Below are 20,008 nucleotides of genomic sequence, written 5' to 3'. Positions count from 1 at the left end.
AAGTACAATGCATTTTGTTCACTGTCACTCCTGTCATCATTTTTTCTCATCCCTCCAAACCCTTCCCCTCCCTTCTAGAGTTAAATGAAAGCACTGATACCTTTAGTATTGTTACGCTTTTGTTTGTACTCGAAATATTTCACAATAAATATTACAACATCATAAAACCCATTTTAGCATTTTCTGGCCACAATAAATGATTCATGCTGACTTTTAAATAGCATTTTTTAATTAGAAAACTAATTTGTGTTTATGGTAAGATATCAAATACACAGAATTACATTTGATGAAAAGTAATTGCCCACTTTATTCATTCCTCTGGGTTCTCAATGTCCCTCCCCAGATATAATGCTTCTTTAAAATGTCCAGAAATGTTCTGTGTATTTCACAAGACAATTGTATTATTCCATGTCTTAATTTTTTTAGCGGACAAAAAGGATTTGCCTAAGTGTTAATAAATCCTTTATTTAAAAATAATTAATATTTTTATTATTTAATAAAAACACTATCATTGAACATACTTGTTTTATCAACAATTCCATATATAACCCATTGTTTTTCAAATATCAGCTTAATACTTCATTGAATAGCTGCATTATTATCTTTACCTGTTTCCTACTTGCTACTTTTTCCTATCTCTAAATCCTTAATTTAAGATTTTGATTTGTATATAACAACATGTGAATATATTGTTAGTGTTACCCAAGTTCAATTAAGAAGAAATTATTTGTTTCCTGTGAGAATAGGCAACAAAAGAAAAATGATACCTTCAGCTCAAAGTCATCTCATGAATTACCATTACTTCTTCAATTATAGTCTGCTTTCTTCATTTTATTTAATCCCATTATTTCTCAGTGTTTAGGAAATACATTTCTATGTATTAAAAATCCAAGAACTGTGCATTTGTGTGCTTCAAAACTGGGTGAGATTGAGAAATCTGAGGATGGGTTGATAGAAACAAATATGGTAATCCCAAAGATCCAAACTTATTACCATAAATACCTCAATGATATTTTCTTGGAAGCATCTTCACAGAGAAGTTTCACAATTTTAGGTTTCTTGAGTATCTTCAGACCTACTTAGACATTTTACAGCAATTCTAGATTATCTTTGCTATACATAAAACCATTGTCTTTGTTTGGATCTTTCTGGATATTTCCATCCATTTTGGTCCAGCTCAGTGATATACACAGTTATCATTGCACTGCATACATCACCTCATAATGGTGGCTTGTAGGTCAGAGATCTGTAAAGAAACTGAGGAGCTACCAAGTACAATTCATAATCATATATTTATAGTCCTAAATAAGCATAACTCTTCTCTAATCTATATAAGCCAAGTTGTTTTAAAATGTTTGGAAATTATTTATATAGGTCTTAACAAAATATCAGAGTAGGAAGGACATTATGTGTACTACTTAAGCTTCTCAACTCTCACTGATTAGTGTTGACCAGTGCTTACTATCTCAAAGGAACTTTAACTAACTCAATAGTTTTACAAACACTGAGAATCACCATGAGAGAGAGACTCAAAAAATTGCTAATACATTCACAAACAGTTAGTGGCAGAACTCACACTAGAATCAAATTCCCAGACTATAGCTCACCTTCTCAAATTTCTTATGAGTTCTTAACCCCAATAAACTGGAAATCTTACATGACAGCTAGAGATTAATTTGTTTCTGTCTTTACCGTAATGATGGAATCTATTAAGGATTTTCATGTTGCTATGGTCATTTTTAGACACAGTTTCCAGCTGTCAGAATGTTAACCTGATTTTTTTGAATCAAGGTTACACAGAAACTTGGAGAAGAATAATCAACTCATTACCTACCTTCATTGGATAATATAGTACAATCAACTGTTATACAACAAACTGTTATACTAAATTAAATAATGGTATGAAAGTGTATGTAATAGTCTCAGTTTTAGGGAAAATACTAGAGTGTTATATATAATTGAAACTTTTTTTTGAAATATCTGAGGTTTGGCTATTAATGGGCAAGCATTGATGGCATAAACGAAATTTGCCTTGCTACTAGACAAAGCCACAATCGTACAGAATTGAAAGTCCAATCATACAAACTTGTTGTGAATGAAACATAAAAAAAGGTGAGGATAATATACCTATAGTACTCGAGGTGCATTGAATTATAGATTTAATTCAGAAATTTCTGCTTGGGGTTAAATTTATACAATAACAGGTGATGCAGTGACCTGAAATCAAGGTCATATTATTCCCCAAGCACCCTGGAGAGGACAATGTCCCTGGGTTCCACCCACCTCAATTTTAAATAACTCAAGTTCACTCTACCATGCTAGAATCTGAATTTGGCTGAGATTCCTGGGTCAGGAGCTAATGTTAATTTTCTTAATGCTATGCTGCTTGTTTCTGAATTAAGCACCTGGCATATTTTCTGTTGTATTGCTTTCTCTCTTTGGAAAAAAAAACAGCCTCAAGTCCTCCTCTGCAGATTAAAATTTTGAATTCTGTACAATGACAAAATTTCTATTCAATGCTATAATTATCCTTCAGTAAGACTGAGACAGAATTTTATTCTCTTTTCTAGCTATGAGGGTCTTAGCTCCTGCATGATTTATAGGCTTACTTGTCAAATCATTGACCGTGGAGTAAGGGTTTATAGAAGTTTTGTGTATGAAGGTATGTGCATCTTGCCTGTATCTTGTGAAACATTATTGGGGTCTCATAATCTGGCTATCGCTATATATCAAGATGTGTTTAGCCAGTGGAAATGACAGAATTGTGGCACCAACATCTGTATGGTTCTTTGGTGTGTCTAACTCCTTCTTTTCTAATACATGGGGAAGTTTTACAAATTTATTCCAGGCTCCTGGTACCATCTACACTCTTAGTAATTCATTAACTTAAAACTCCTTTCCCTCCTCCTCTTTATCATTGAAAGTCAGTTGGTCGCACAATCATAAACAATAGCAGGAAATTCTGCTTCCCTGATCTCTGCAGAGTACAAATTGGCCATACTCATCCCATCTACTTTACCCAGACCAGATGGCCTCAGGTTTCTCCCAAGGGAGTGCCCTGTGCTGAGACAGCAAGAGAAATGAGCATCAGTATTCCTACCTGCTCATCCTAGGAAAAAAACGTTGTCATCATGTGAATACATTTTTCCATGATAGCATTCTTTGAATAAGGCAAGTAGTCTGCTCAATGACATTCAAGTTGCCTTGTGCTCCTGTTTAGATGTCTTAGATTTGTGCTGCCTCACCATGCTTTTCCTATCCTAGATTTAATAAAGAAGCTTGAAGACACCATCTATTCACCAAGAATTGCACATTTGCCATCTGAGAATTTCACTTTTGCACAAGCTGTGATTCCAAATTACTCTCAAATATTTTCTCTCATTGATTATGTTCTCTTACTTTATTTATAGCTATAATAAATCTTGGGAGAGAGAAAGATGGAGGTGAGGATAGGAGTAGAGAAGTATTGAGTACTGAGTCTCAGGAGACAATAGGGTTTTGAAGAGAATCCTCTTCTTCACATCTATAAGGGGCTTTAAAAATTTGGCAAAGGCAGCTGAGGAAGGAACCTAGGAATAGAAGCATCTAGACTAGGGATACAAATGCACTTATAAATATGACTGACTATGGAGGTCCAAGTCCTTTTGACTGTGACTTTCTTTAGAGTCCGCCATGCTCTGCTTTGTACCAAATCTGATGGTGTATGTGTGTGGGGCGGGGGGGGGGGGAGGGAAGAGTGGGGAGGCACTATTTTTCCAGATCTGCCAGATGAAGCCTCTCTCACACTTAAACACACACACACACACACACACACACACACACACACACACACACACACTTTTGAATCTGACCTGGGACACCTTATCTCTATTGGTTTCATTGCAGCCACTGTTTTTTGAACAACATTCTTAGGATGGTTTAAAAATTCTTTTTTATATGTGGCTGATATCTTTTTCACTTCCAATGAATTCTGTGGGAAAAAAACTAAGCAATCTTTTCTTTATGTGCTGCCACCAATACAGAGAGCTCATAGTTGACAGTGATATGTAGCTTTCAACTGTGTTGGGGCCTGCATAATTCCCAGGTGAAGGCCTACTGTGATCTATCTATCACCTTGGCCTTGGTATAGGAGAGAGCCATTTATTCCTAGTTATGTTCCCCACAAAAGGGGATATTATGCTATGGTACTGAAAAATCCTTCTATAAACATTTTTGCTCCAATTTCTTTTAGCTTCTAGAATTCTGTAATCTTGAGATGAGCACAGTACACAGGATCACCAATGACACTTTTTTTTGCATAAACCCTGTATAGTTGCTCTCTCTCACATTTTTCACACATGAGAATAGTTAGATTCTTTTGAGAAACCAACCCAAAACAAAGACAACGTCTAAGCATCCTGCTATACTTAAAAAAAAACTGCTTAAAAGGAACTAATGTCATTATTCTATCCTGATTTTATAGCTGAGAAAAATTAGGCCCACAGAAGTAAAAGAACGTTTAATCGATATTATGCATTTTGTCAGAGTGCTAGAAACCTAATTATTTTTATTTAATTCCAGTAGCCATCCTCATAATAGTCCCACTAATAGTATAGTTTGATTTGAAGGAGAATATGTAACGGCTTTAACCCAATTTGCTGTTAGAATTAAATGAATTAATGTGAGTAATGTTGCTACTAGGGGCCTGATCCATCATGGCTTCCCAGAAATTACTTGCACCATTCTTCTCATACCTCTGTTTTCCAGTCTCCCTCCTGAAACCCACAACATTCTTCTTAATGTATTTTGCAAATAAAATCTAAATTAATTCAACAGTTTCTACTTGTAGTTGGTGTTAATTATGCTCCCTCTTGTTCTAGCAAAAGTCCTAGAAAAGAATATGCCTAAAGTGTGGAGGATGAGGTTGCTCTGTTTGAGGGTGAAAAGAGCAGGAAAATCAGAAGGAAATAAATGTTGATGATAGAGATATTGATGGCACTGAGGAACAGATATTAAAGTAGTGCTGAAATCCATAGACTGATCTCAGGCAACTCCTGATTAATCTATGAGCATAGCTTGTGTGGGAAATAAATGACCTGGGTCAACCTTAAATTGGCCAGTTAGACCTCTGCACACACAGGTGGAAATCAAAATTGGAAAAGATTATAGAAGATAGCTGTGGAATAACAATGCATGAAAGGTATCAAATGCATAATTTATTGAATAATGGCTTTTATGCCCTATAAGCAGACGTTGTAAGTAACTGGGAGCAAATTGAATTTCTTAAAAATTAAGCAAATAAACATGCACACATGCATATATATTTCCTCCAATTGGAAGATTACTTTTGGTTCTTCGATTCTTTATATATGACCTGTGGAGAAAGAATTTTGTGAGAATTATGCCCACTGGGAAATTTCAGGTTTGTAAAATAACTGGTGATCATCTCAGAAGAAAGATTCAATTCTGACATGAATTTAATTCTGAGCTTGTGTCACGTATGATCCTAAGTCCAACCCCAGAGGTAATCTGACACATCAGGAAGTGCTAGTTGTCTTTTCCTTAAATGTCATTTTCTCTGTCAAGTCTGGAGCAAATGACTACTATTAGTTTTTATAACATGAACAATACCTAGCTTATTTTTGACACTCTACATGAACTGGATTGCTAGTTCTGAGAAAACTATTTTTTCTGATATCTTCTTTTTTTATGTTCTAGTCAGAGTTGGCAATTCATCCATGATGCGTGGACCAGTGAAATCCATGTCTTGATTCAAGAATCAATTATTGGTCTAACTTGGTGCCAAGAACTTTTTTTTCCAGGTGAAAGACTAGTGAGGAGAAGAAAATTGTATTTGATTTGAAAAGGCTGCTGATAACCATCAGGCAGTACAACAACTGTTGGACTCCCAACTTATTTCAAGTCATAATATCTAGACAAATCTTTCAGAGTGAGGGTTCTGTTCTGAAAAGGCAGGTTCTGAAATTTAATATGGATGTCTGGACAGTAGACAGTTCTTGGGAGATTTTTGGGTTGTGCTTTTATGTCAGTAAATCTGTCCATATGCAACAGAGGCATGTAGAGGATTGTAGAGCATAAAACAACAGGATTCTGCCCTTTGTGACAATATAGAAGTTTGAGTAGCATGATGCAGAAAAGCTCAGGTGCAAAGTTTTGACAGGCACAGGAAGATAATGAGTTTATTTCAAATAGAGTCTGGGTACTCAGAGTGTATCTCAATAAACAGAGTTCCATTTGTTAATGAAGAAAATGTAGACAAATTAAAACAGAGTTCTATGTCTGTCACTGGGACCCATCCCTAATAGTTGTGGGGTCTAGTACAAGAATATAAATACAGAGGCATCCTACTATATGTCTAAATATTTAAGTTACAACAAATGTAAGTATCCATTGCATGATATTAGCCTACCACCATTAATTATATCTTGACAAATATTAGTTTCTAACATTTAGAATGTTTTAAAAATGTCAGTCTCATTTTCTATACATAATCAGTCATGTTGCTGTAATTGGGATTTTTATATCATTTTGAAACTATAGGAATGTTAATTGTACAACTTCTTGTGAACCATTAAAATTCCAACTTGAAGTAACCAGTCTTTAACCAGTCTGAAAACTCAGAGGTGACTGTAGCTGTCAATAAAATTTCAAAATATTTTGATTTTAAACTGGGTTTGAAATTTACTAGATAGTGTTGCATATGAAATGATATTATTATAGAGAAATAGACAAAATATCTCATTCTATCACAGACATTTATCACATTTAGATAAAATTTTTTTCTCTTTTAGAATCAGTCTTCAGGCTGCATAGTTTCCCATTTTGAATATTTCAGTTCTAGTATATAAGTGTGTATCTATCTATCTATCTATCTATATATATATCCTCATTGATTCATCCATTCTTCCATATGGTTATTTCCATATCATAGTTATTCTGAATAATGCTATGCTGAATATGAGAGTGCAGATATGTCTGTGAACTTCATTTCCATTGGGTATATACCTAGAAGAAGAATTTCTAGGTGTTAGAGATATTTTTCTTCTTCTCCTCCTCACCCCTTTTCCTCTTGTTTTCAGGACATCTTTTCCTTTTTTTCATGTTCAGTTCACTGGACCTGGGTGGCACTCTACCATTTGAGCCAGGCCTGTCTTTGTCATTTTGCTGGTTAATTGGGGGTGGAGTATTCCTGACATTTTTTAAAATCTAAGTTGGCCAAGAACTATGATCTTCTGATCTTAGCTTTGTTTTGATGAATTGAGATTTGTTTTTGGTTTGCATGAAAGTTAGATATTCAATTTCTGTGAAAAATGTCACTGGACATTGGCAATGGCACTGTGTATAAATTGCTTAGTGTTTGAAATGTCTCCTTGGTGACTGCAGTTTCCTTTTGCTTTGTTGTTTGGTTTTCCCCATGTCCAAGGCCTTAAATTTGCTAATCCTCAAATGTTTATAAATTCTCTCTCTCTCAGCCTCTGCAGCATATTCTCTTTCCAGGAATAATTTGAATAGTGAACTTATTGTCAGCATACATGCATAAATTGTTATGATACTTCTCCTTTACATTTGTAAAGAAGACTTCCTATATTCAAAGACACATCCCTATGTCTAAAGAATGTATTTTTAATGGTGGAATTGGAGCACTTTTGAGTATATAGGAAAAACTTTATTTGGGGAAAGACAAGGGTAGCTTTCCATTTATTTAGATGATTCTTTGTTGGTGCTTCAGTCATCTCTCAGCTTCAATTTTGCCATACCTATTTGACAAATTCATCAATCAGAATATAACCTCTTCCTTTGATGATAATCTATTGCATTTCCCTAACAATTTGATACTTGAGACAATGAGCGTTTCTTCTCAGTCATTTCTTACAATGGCTGGGCATATAGAGGGAATAATCAAATCATGTTGGTGGAAGACCGAGGTCCTCTATGCAGAGGCTGTGTAATGCCATGATGTGCCCCGATTTTTAATGAAGTCCTTTCCCTCAATGGTTTCCTACAGATTTCCAGTGCTGATCCAGTTTATGAACCAAGGAGAGCACAATTAAGCAAGCAGACTGCCACTGTTCTGTTTGTGTCTTTCTTGAAGAGACGAACAATCTAAGTGTTGCTCTTTCTCTGATTCCAGGGTTTGGAAAAAAATCACCATTCTCATTAAAGATGTTTGTCAAATATCTGTGCTCAGCATTGAACAATCCAAATAGATGCCGTTCCTTTGGTCTAGGCATTTGAGATGATGAATGTGAAAGTTTTTGAAAGATGTTTACAAGGTAATTATTGTCTACTTGCACTAATGTGACTGTCTGGTTAAAGAAAACTAAATAGGAAAAAAAAGACCTCCAAGAATTTTAAAATACATCACAATGTAAGCAGCATGTGAATTTGAAAAGTAAGAAAAACATTCCCAAAGAACTTTAAAGTCCCCCGAGAGGCATATTCCTTTCTAAATAGCACATTTTTGCTTGATTTGCCAGTGCATGTTACTGTAAGTTTGCCAAGTGTTGGTGTGTTCACTGGAGCTTGTTACCATTTGCAGCCTGATGCTTAGAGTAGGAGACTCACCACCTGCACAGCGGCCCTAGTCTCACCCATTGTTAGACAAGAAGGATTAAGCATGATTCTTTTGTACCTTTCATTTTGCCTTCCCCCCCTTTCTTTTCACAAATGGAATGGGAGGGAAAATGATTACATTTCCACTTCTCATAGCTCTGAAAATATAGTCAAAATTAATACATAAGAACTAAGAAAATCAGATTTGGTTTGTTTTAAGCTCAATAGGATTTTATTTTTTCTCTCTTTTTTATTGAGAAAATATTGTACAGAGGGGTTACAATTACATGAGCAAGGTAATGAGTACATTTTTCATCAAGCATTGTTGCCTCCTCCTTTGTTTTCCCTTCCCATCCCTTCCCATCCTCCCCTCCCCACCCCAGTGCCAAAGTTGTAAAGTTCGTTTTCTACATAAGGACTTCTACATGTCATTGTTCCAATGGGTCCACCTGTATCCCTTTTTAAGCAATTTGTTTCAATAGGATTTTAATAAAGGCAATGTTGACATTATGTTACAGTTATCATACAGATGATACATTTGTTGCCTTCATTCTTATTTGGTTAATTTGAAGTTGTATTCTTTGGGAGATAGTTTAAAGATTTTGATATATTTTTATTTATTTGTTTATTTATTTTTGTCGGTCGTGGGTTTTGAACTCTGGGCCTGGGCGCTATCCCAGAGCATTTCAGCTCAAGGCTAGCACTCTACCACTTGATCCACAGTGTCCTTTCCAGTTTTGTGGTACTTAATTTGAGATAAGATTCTCGTGGACTATCCTGCCTGGGCTGGCTTTGAACCACGATTGTCAGAGCTCAGTCTCCTGAGTAGCTAGGATTACAGGCATGAGTCACTAGCACCCAATTCGGATAATATTTTTATACAGGTGAATTGGTTTTCCTTAGCTTCTTTATACACACACACACACACACACACACACACACACACACACATGCATATGTACAGATGTGTGTGTCTGTGTGTGTGTGTGTGTGCGCGCGCTAGGATTTGAACCCATTTTTCTGGTTTCTGTCTCTGAACTTTATTCCTCAAGGCTAGTACTCTACTACTGTGCCATAGCTCTACTTCTGGCTTTTTGGTTTCCTTCTTAAGCTGGCCTGAACCATGATCCTCAGATCTCAGCCTTCTGGGTAGCCAGGATTGCGGGTATATGCCACCAGCATCCTGCCAGTTTTCCTTATTTTCTTAAAGGATGACTTTTATACATGTAATTTGACATTAGAAGGTGTATTTTAAAAAGTGATGACAGCATGTCACCTCTACTTAATTTGAAAGAGGAGAATAGGATGGATGGGAGAGAGACAGAAATAGAGACAGGAAGAGGAAGAAGGAAAAGGAAAGGGAGAAGAAGAAGAATAGAGAATACGCAACCATACCCAGAAGGCAAACTTATCCTAGTACTTTCATTTTTCCATACCACACATCTGACTCTTCTCTTTCATTCTAACACCATTGATTAACTTATCTATTTGTGAACATTAGCATATATTATGCACTTTTTGTGTCTGACTTTCTTCATTTACTACTATATTTGTGACTTCTTCCCTATGTTTACTTACAGTCATGATATGATCTTTTTATTTCTTATGTAGTAATCCATAATGTAATGTTGAATACAGATAGAGAATTATGAAGATACTTACTTCATCTAGTGAAAAATGGACAGTTGGGGGTTCTCATGTATCTTCTCAAATTCTTTTTTTTTTTTTTTGTCAGTCATGGGGTTTAAACTCTGGACCTGGACACTGTTCCTCAGCTCTTCAGCTCAAGGCTAGTGCTCTATCACTTCAGCCACAGCACGACTTCCAGTTTTCTGGTGGTTTATTGGAGATAAGAGTCTCATGGTCTTTCCTGCCTGGGCTGGCTTTGAACCATGGTCCTCAGATCTCAGCTTACTGAGTAGCTAGAATTACAGGTGTGAGCCACCAGCGCCCAGCTCAAATTCTTATGTTTGAATATAAGGAAGACTTCTTCTTGAAAGACAGACACATAGAGAGATAGAGAGACAGAGGGGGATACAGAGTCAGAGAGACAGAGACAGAGACAAAGACAGCAAGATAGACACAGAGAGAAAACCGGTACCTAATAACAACTGACAGAATTGAAAGGCCAAGTAGACTTTTTAAGAATAACAATCAAATGCATCAACAGCTAAATTTCAGCAATAGAAAGAATAAACAAGACAGAACAATATTGTTATTTTAATATTGGACACTCAACAATATAAACCAAGGTAGAACAATGTACATCCAAATAGTAGAACACAATATATGTGTGTACATATGCATCATGGGACATTTTTCAGTACAGATCATACATTAGACTAAAAATTATGTCTGATTTTTTTAAAAATTAGAAACCTTAGCGGTATCGTCTCATACCACTGGAATAGAATCAGAAATCAGTAACAAAAAATGAAAAATCCCTCAAATATACAGGTAGAAAAATAAAATATGCTTTTTAAGTGAAATATGCCAGACTGAGAAAGTCATATATTATATGCTGTCCCTCATATGTGGAATAGAGACCTTAAAAATGAATTTAAGGAGTGTAAAATTAGGATTATTTGGGAGTTTGAAGTGGACAAATCAGGAATGGTGAAATGAGATGATGAAGGATGTTGAGTGTGACCAAAATGTTTATAAGTATGTATATGGTGGGGCAGTTGCAAGCATAAGTACAGCATCCAGAGTTCATACCCCAGGGCTGATGCTATCAGAAAAAAAAGAAAAGAAAAGGAAAAGGAAAACAATAAAACCTCAAAAAAATTGTATAAGAAGGATGGGGCAAAGAAAGAGTAAAAAGAAAAAAAAAGAGTACCCAGGGGCTTAATTTTATCAAAGTACATTATAATCAAATGAAAATATCACAATGGCTTCCTTTTATACAATTAATGTATGTTAACAAGTAGACATTTTTTTCTAAAAAATATAACTTGTTCTTTGAGAATTAAAAAAAAGAGACAAAGGAAGGAGTTTTAGATTGAACAAGCAAACCCAACTTTTTTCTTGAGAAAAATGTCTCACTAAATGGAAATATATGAATAATACTTTAATTTCCTACCTAAAAATGTTTATATTTTTTACTTTTGTTTGCTTTTGGGAGGTAACAAGGTCTTACTCAGTAACCCAGGCTGTCTTTGAACTGATGATCCTTCAGTATCAGCTTCCTGAATACTCGAAGTATTTCTGTGAATACAGAAATTATTAGAAACAATGCTCCTACAAATCTGCTTTCTTATTACCTACTTTTCACAGAGAGTGAAGTATTTTACTAACTCCACTCATGATAACACCAGTGAAAAGCACCAATAGTCTGCTACTGCTACAGCAAGCATATAAACCTCCCAGTGAAAGAACTGCTTAGGAGTTAGCATGAGTGTCACTAGCTTAACCTATTCATACTGCAATCTGAAAACATTAATCTCCCAGACATCTTCATTTCCCCAGGTCCCCTTCTAAGCCCTCAATTTAAAAAGAAAGATCTATTTCTTATATTTCTAAGTGGAAACTCGCAGATGATTGTGGATAAACTGTGCACCATTCGCTGTCAGCAACACATGTTATAAAACCCCAGGAACTTCTCTTTATTTCACATGTCAATTGCCTTTGCCTTGAATAAACTGCTCTCCAACAGCAGGTAATTGTCTTTCTTTTTTGATTGCCTCTAGAAATACATTCTATCCCTTCTTGCTACAAGATCATACCTGCATACAGACCTATACACAGATAGATACAGATACACACACACACACACACACACACACACACACACACACACACACACAGTTCTCCTACAGAAAAGGGAGAATCTTGCCTAAAACATTATTTTTTTTACAAACCCAATGACCAAGACAAAACTGGAGTGAAATAAACTACTTCAAGGATCCATTGAGAATAATCAAGTTAGGGAGTTGAAGCTGAGGAACTAAGGACAATTCAAGTTTCAGATCAACTATGGTACAGGTCACAATTGAAGTGTTTTAACCATTGGTACATAAAAGAAGGAATAAAAGGTCAAAAGGCTGTGTACATATGACCAGATAAGATGAAGTAAAGCGAAATGAACCTTAAGATAGGGACATAAGTGGTTTTTTCTTTCTTGCTGTTGTTTCTAAAGTATTTATAAGGTGCCATGTGATTTTTTTTGTTGCTTTGTATGCTCCTCCCCAATGGTATAACCCCTGTTTTCACTGTATTTGATGTTGGTATAATTTGGGGAGGGGAAGGGAAAAAACAAAATGTTTAAATAGGGATACAGGTTGACCCATTGTAACAATGAGATGTAAGAGACACTAAGTTGAAAAACGAACTTTACAATTTAGTTGGGGGTGGGGAGAGGGGGGTGGGGGCTGTAGTTGTGGAGGTGGGAGATGGGAAGGGATGGTAGGAGAAAAACAAAGGAGGGGCAACAATGCTTGATAAGAAATGTACTCATTACCTTGCTCATGTAATTGTAAAGCCTTGGTACAATATTTTCACAATAAAAACTTATTTAAAAATATTTAAGTTTCCTCAGCCCAGGTGCCCTACAACAGATGAGTAGATTAATAAAAAATGTATGTATAAAACAAAAAAATAAAAGAAGGAATAGATTGTTGATGTAATTACATAGATGAAGGAGAGTAAACAGGCAAACATAGATTAAGCAAATAACTTCAGGTTAAAATTAGAGAAGTAAGTTTAAACATTTAGAGAGTGATGAAAACATTAATTAAAATTTGTTTAATATATGTTTAATTAACAAGCAGGACATGAGTATTTGTGGCCATTATTTTCTGGAAAATATATTTTCTTATTTTATGGAGCATACCATTTGGATGTATGTGGGGGTTTGCTAGTACCCTACTATCAAATACCTGAAAATGGATGAATCTATATAGTTGGATGGATTTTATATTTTTAATCTAATTTTTAAACTTCTTTAGCAGAATACTAAAGATAGTTCTATGGATTTTGATAGAGGCTCATATAAAGACTTCAGGGTATTTAGTTTAAAATTATTCTTTCCTCTAAATTGATAAAAAAAAAGGAAATGACTAAAGTACAGTTTTAAGGTCAGAGCGTATTTCAAGCATTTTACATATTTTAACTGATCTATTCAGTATTTTAATCCTAAATTTGTATTAAGTAGGGTACAATGTAACTTTCTTCCTTGTGGAAGTGGCAAAATCTGCTTGTGGGATGTTTGGTTTCAAAATGCAAGCATTTCTTTAGAAAGACTGAGTGAATGCCTAACAAAGTCTTAGGAAATGGGATCTTGTAAGAGGAGGGCTAGAGCAAGCTGAGAGGGGTAGAAGAATGAAGGGGGAAAGGAGAGAGAATGCAGTAAAGAATTCATTGAATATACCACAAAATTAAGAAAAATAAGGGACAGGGTTGGTTGAAGTAAGGTGAAATTATTGAAGTGATGACAAAGATCAAGATGCATTGTATAAATTAACTGCTTTGTTAAATGGTAAAAAAAAATCAATACATAACCTAAAAAGTTAAGGAAAGTGAGGGATGGCGTGGGTTAGAGGAATTAGTGAGAATGTTGAAAAGGATGACATTGATCTAGACACACAGTATTAATAAGCTTCTTTTTTGAATGACAACTCCTTTATACAACTCTTAAAGATATAAAATATTTAAACAAACACTAATATTGATTTTAAAGTAATAGTCTTTAAATTATGTACAAAACAAAACGCAGAATTACAAAACAAAATTGATGATAAAGTATTGATCTCTTACATCATGCAGAAGTCAAAAGCATAGACATATAAATAAATTGTTACCATGATAGTAGCTCACCTTTATTGAAATATTTCTCTCTTCATTCACCTAAAACGGACTGTTCTGTGTCTTTTAATTAACCATGAACTCCCTTAAATATTTCTTGCTGTAGGGAATATCTGCATGTAACAAATTAATTCAGCATTTCATTATCTAGAGATAACATTGTTGTTGTTGGTCATGGGGTTGAACTTAGGGCCTGGGTGTTGTCCTTGAGCCTCTTAATACTCAAGGCTAGCTCTCTACCCCTTGAGTTCCAGTGCCAATTCCACTTTTCGAGCAGCTAATTGGAGATAAGAATCTCATGGGGACTTTTCTAGATGTTGATCTCCTTTTTTTCTTTGTTTTTCATTTTGAATACATTACCCCAATATAACCCCAATATTACCTGACTCTTAACATTCTGATAGTAATAACTTATTGTGGACACCATGTATGTCACAAATTAGCTCTCAATTATTGTTTTCAGTTATATGGAGTCTCTGTTATATGGAGATTTTATTACAGTGTTTGTCAATGTGGGTATATTTGTGTTCCTTTTACTTGAAGTTCATTGATTTTCTTGGATGTTTATGTAGGTATATTTCTGCTTATTAAGGAAGTTTTTGATCATTTCCTCAAAAATTCTGATTCATCACCTCTTATTCTTTCTGATATTCACATCATATGCATTTTAGTTTGATTTAAAGTGTTTCACAGTTTTTGGGGGGGTTGCTTATTTTTCTTACATTTTTCTTTTTTTGTTCCATTGACATGATAATTTTCATTGTCCTCTTTTAATTTTCTCACTTTTTCTTTTTCAGTTATTTTTTAATCATCTTCAAGTATGAACAAAGACTTGTCATCCAACATATCAGTTTATGAATACAATGACATCTTGATTGATGTCAGCCCTTTCATTATTTCCCCATTTCTCCCAATTTCCATCTCTCCTTGTACTTTTCTTAACTTTGTAGGATATGCATTGAGGTTTATGATTACATTCTCCCTACCTCCTTCCTCTCTTCATTCTTTTATCACCCCTCCCATGAAACTACTACCTACTTTTCTAGTACTAGTTTCCTGGTATTCGGATACTCAGGTCATTATTTTCTTTATTTCATTTTAGATAGTTGGTTGTTACTAGTTAGTAGTACATCTAACTTTTAGATTTTGTACATCACTTCCTCACTATCTCATCAACTTCTTTGGACCAATAACACTAAATGTGCAATGAAAAATGTAGAGCTATTACTCAAAACACATCAGCAGGAATAAGCATGACCTGTGCTAAAAAATGGATCCAGTAGTCATTTGGGGATTCATCATGGAAAACCAGGCATGTTCTATAGCTCTGATGAGATGTCCCAGACTTAGTACTCTTCTCTGTAGCATATTCACCCTTACCCTGCAACAGCAGGAGACATGTAGAAGAAAAGAGCCTATTATTCTTTTAAATTGAATGATGAATGTTCTCAGGCAGATTTGTCATTTTTACTGAAAGAAGTATCTATTACATTTCATAGATCTATGTGTCACATATATAGGAAAGATGGATAAGCTCAGTAGGATAAATATTACATGTGGAATTAGGTTTGTTCCTAAAAAAAGGATTTGAAGTAGATGTGGCTTACTAGATAATGAAAATAGTTTGGTTAAATTTAAAAAAGCTATTGGAAGTGGAGACGTGGCTCAGGTACTAGCCTTGAGTATACCCAAGCTCAGGGACAGGGCCTGGCCCTGAGTTCAACCACCAGGACTGGCATGTTTATTATAAATAGAGGTACAACTAGTATAGAGGCCAAAAAAAAAGTTCATGGAGTTTTGAAAATTACAATAATGGAAATATAAGACATAAAATTAGATTTTGACCTAAGATGCAACATAGTGAACTATAAATAGTTGAGAAAGTATAGCTATGAGAAGGTAAGCTAACTTATTCTGAAAAGATTGTATGAATTCAAGTTAAGATCCATAAACGTAAACAGCTCTGGGTAACAGACTTAGATTATGGGACCATTGGTAGTTAGTAAAGAATGGTTTTCTCAATATTCCTTCCTCTACAGAATTACCTCCTGGGAACAGGTGAATTTATCATTCTCATGACCAAGGAATGTCATTCCTATAAGCAGATTTATTGAATTCTAAGGATTTTCTCTTTTGAAACCCATTGGTTCCTACGAGTGTTCCTAGTTGAGGTTGGCTGGCAGGAGAGAGCAGGAGGACCTGCTCTTTTCTATGAGGAGAGAGTGATTGCAATTGATGATTCAACAGGCCTGCCAGGGGAGTTGTGGGGCAATGGTTGTTTTCAAAAGAGTTTATGGCTGAGACCAGAAGCTCTGTATGGTCCTACTACCTCTGAAATTGTCAGAAAGCCTCTATAAATAGTGGCTGAGGATCATGTGTGCTATTGAGCAGTGACATTGCAGTGCAAACATTGGCTTCTTTTCTGCCCAGTAAGGGAATCTGGAAAGTTGTTGTGTGAATTTAGTGGTAAAAATAAAAGAAGACATTTTATAGGTTGATTTCAAACCCCAATTCTGTGGTATTGTGCCCTCTAGAGAACAAATAGGGGATGAATGTGACACATTCTACTTTCACAAACACGTGGGAGGGAAAATGCTTTTGGAGGAAAGAGTTCTTGGAATTCTATTTCTTTTTTTTTTTTGGGTCCGGTCGTGGGGCCTGAACTCTGGGCCTGGGCATTGTCCCTCAGCTCTTCAGTTGAAGGCTAGCGCTCTACCACTTGAGCCACAGCGCCACTTCTGGCTTTTTTTTCTTTTTTTTTATGTGGTGCTGAGGAATCGAACCCAGGGCCTCATGCAAGCAAGGCAAGCCCTCTACCACTGAGCCACCTTCCCAGCCCCGGAATTCTATTTCTTATATGCACGTGCTTATGTGCTTGTACCAAAACATGCAATGGAAAAGCATTCATTGGATCCTATGTGGTGATACAGGTATGTTCTTGTGGCTAATGATATGGGATTGAATGAATGCTCAGTGTTCTCTTGAACACAAAATGCCACTCTGTAATCAATTTCCATTTATATGATCTTGTCTATCCAAGAGAGCATTATTCTATTTTGTAAATGATGAAAATAATCCAAGGAATAAATATAGTTAATGGCAGGGGAGTAGGGAGGAAGGAAATGAATTACAACCTGTAATCAAAATTCAATATTCTAATTCCATCTCCAACATTGCACAAATCTAATCAGGTTATGGGTATATTTAATCCCTAGAGGGATTTCAGGTTGTAATTAGGGTATGTTCGAAAACATGGAAGACGACTGATTAGCATGCTTTGCTCTCTGCTTTATTCTCCAGGATCATGTCTGCCACCTTTCCTTTGCCACTTCTGCCTCTTGTCACTAATCTTCATTGAGATACTCAGACATTAAATTCTTTGGCATCTTGTACTTCTCTATGACACTTGGTTCAGGATCTTTTATTTTTTGGTTATGTGGTTTGAACTCTTGGCCTGGGCACTATCCCTGAGCTCTTCAGCTCAAGGCAAACACTCTACCACTTGAGCCACAGTGCTACTTCCCATTTCTGGTGGTTAATTAGAGATGAGTCTCATGGAATCTTGCATAAACATGAAACTGAAAAATAATTTATTTGAAATCTTATTGACCCAGATCAATTCCACATTAAAAATATGAAAAATATATGCAAGAGCCAAATCTCACTAGAGATGCATTACTTTTTCCTTCCATGTATGTTTGGCTTCTTTTGGCTTAACCATCTCTGTCTTCCAACAGACCCTTCGGGAGACCATAAGTGATACTTTGCCAAATATGTGAATTGTTAAACCCCTCTCTCTTACCTGGACTTGATTCTTTCTACCTGTGTCTCTTCCTTACTTCTAATAAAGTTTTTGTGACACTGAAAAAAAAGAGTTTCATGGACTTTCCTGCCTGGGCTGGCTTTGAACCGTGATCCTCAGATCTCAGGCTCCTGAGTAGCTAGGATTACAGGCATGAGCCACTCATGCGAGGCTTTTTATTCAGTTTTTTTTAAATAAGTTTTTTATTGTTAAAATACTGTACAGTTTGTTTTCGACAAAAACGAACTTTACAACTTTGGTGGGGGGGGAGGATTGGGTGGGGAGACGGGGGGAGGCTGGGAAGGGATGTGAAGGGTAAACAGAGGAGGAAGCTGCAATGCTTGTTAAGAAATGTACTCATTATCTTGCCCATGTAATTGTCACCCCTCTGTACAGTATGTTCACAATAAAAAAAATAAATAATAAAAAATACTGTACAGAGGGGTGACAGTTACATGAGCAAGGTAATGAGTACATTTCTTATCTAGCAAGTGAGCATTGTTGCCTCTTCCTTTGTTTTCCCCCCACCATCCCTTCCTTCCCACCTCCACAACTACACCCCCACCCCCACCACCTCCTACCCTTTCACCCCCTCCCACCCCCTCCCACTCCTGCCTAAATTGTAAAGTTCCTTTTTCAATATATTGCCTTGCACATCTCATTGTTACAATGGATCAACCTGTATCCCTAATAAACATTTATTTAACATCTGTTTTCTAAGCTACACCATAAACTCTATGTTGGTAATTACATATCTGTATGGCTTACATAGTTTATTGTTCATACTTGGCCTGATTTGTAGCACACAGGAAATGCTCACCCTAAGTTTCCTAATTCACAAAGCTACTCAAAACAGGAAAGTTATTTTCTTAATGACTTTGGGGCATCAATGAGTCTTCTTTCTGATGCCAGGCAGATTAGATCCACCTCCTTTGTTCAGTTGGTATAACTTCTACCCATTCTTCCAAATCCAGTTGAAGATTCTCTAGGGTAATTGTTTCTGTCCTTTCCCACATTTCACATATTTGCAGAGAGAATGACACAGTAAAAATTTGACTACCTTCATTCTTTCCTTTCCTAACAATATGCTTATCTCATAAATACACTTTCTTTTTACATGGTATTTTAAGACACTAAATGAATCCTCAATGAATCTAATGTCTCTGAACAACCTCAAGGTGATGATGATAGATTTAGAAGACAAGAATAGAGAGTAGATGGGAGACAGATTTTTGACACAGTGTCTGGTCTGAAGCTGATCAAGCAGAGGGTTTAAGGAAGACAGACTCATTTTTAGGAGGTATAATGTCTAGAGATTGTAATGACCATCTCAGACCATATCTGAGAAAATAGCAGGATAGATATTTGTCTCTCGGGATGTATCTAGGGATGTTGTACTGACAAAATCCATCTGAAAACTAATATAACAAAGTCAAGGTTAAATAGGAGAGATACTGTTCAAGACACTGTTTGAGAATTGCAAAAAATATTCACAGGAACACAGAAAGTAAAGCAAATCCATTGAAATTTAAACTATTTATAGCAATCTAGGCATTAGGTGCTTTTTTATTGAAATAGTTTTATAATTTCCAAAGTATTGAATTCAATCAATTCAGGAATACAAAAGTTAGTAATCAGACAAAAAGAATTATTGAATAGGCTTTCTTCTTCCAATATAAATAGAACTTGAGGATTGGGGGAAATGATTTGTTCCCTATTCATTCCATGTCATAAATCTAGAGAACTGAATAACTGTTTTGAAAATCCTATTCAGACAAGGAGCTTGGAGCGCTTAATCTTAAAACCCTGTGTGCCGACCTGCATTGGGTGGATAGGTTTGCTTTTGTTTCC

Source organism: Dipodomys ordii, unplaced genomic scaffold, assembly GCF_000151885.1.
Source record: "Dipodomys ordii isolate 6190 unplaced genomic scaffold, Dord_2.0 Scaffold144, whole genome shotgun sequence".
Lineage (NCBI taxonomy): Eukaryota > Metazoa > Chordata > Mammalia > Rodentia > Heteromyidae > Dipodomys > Dipodomys ordii.
This window is presented reverse-complemented; position numbering follows the sequence as displayed.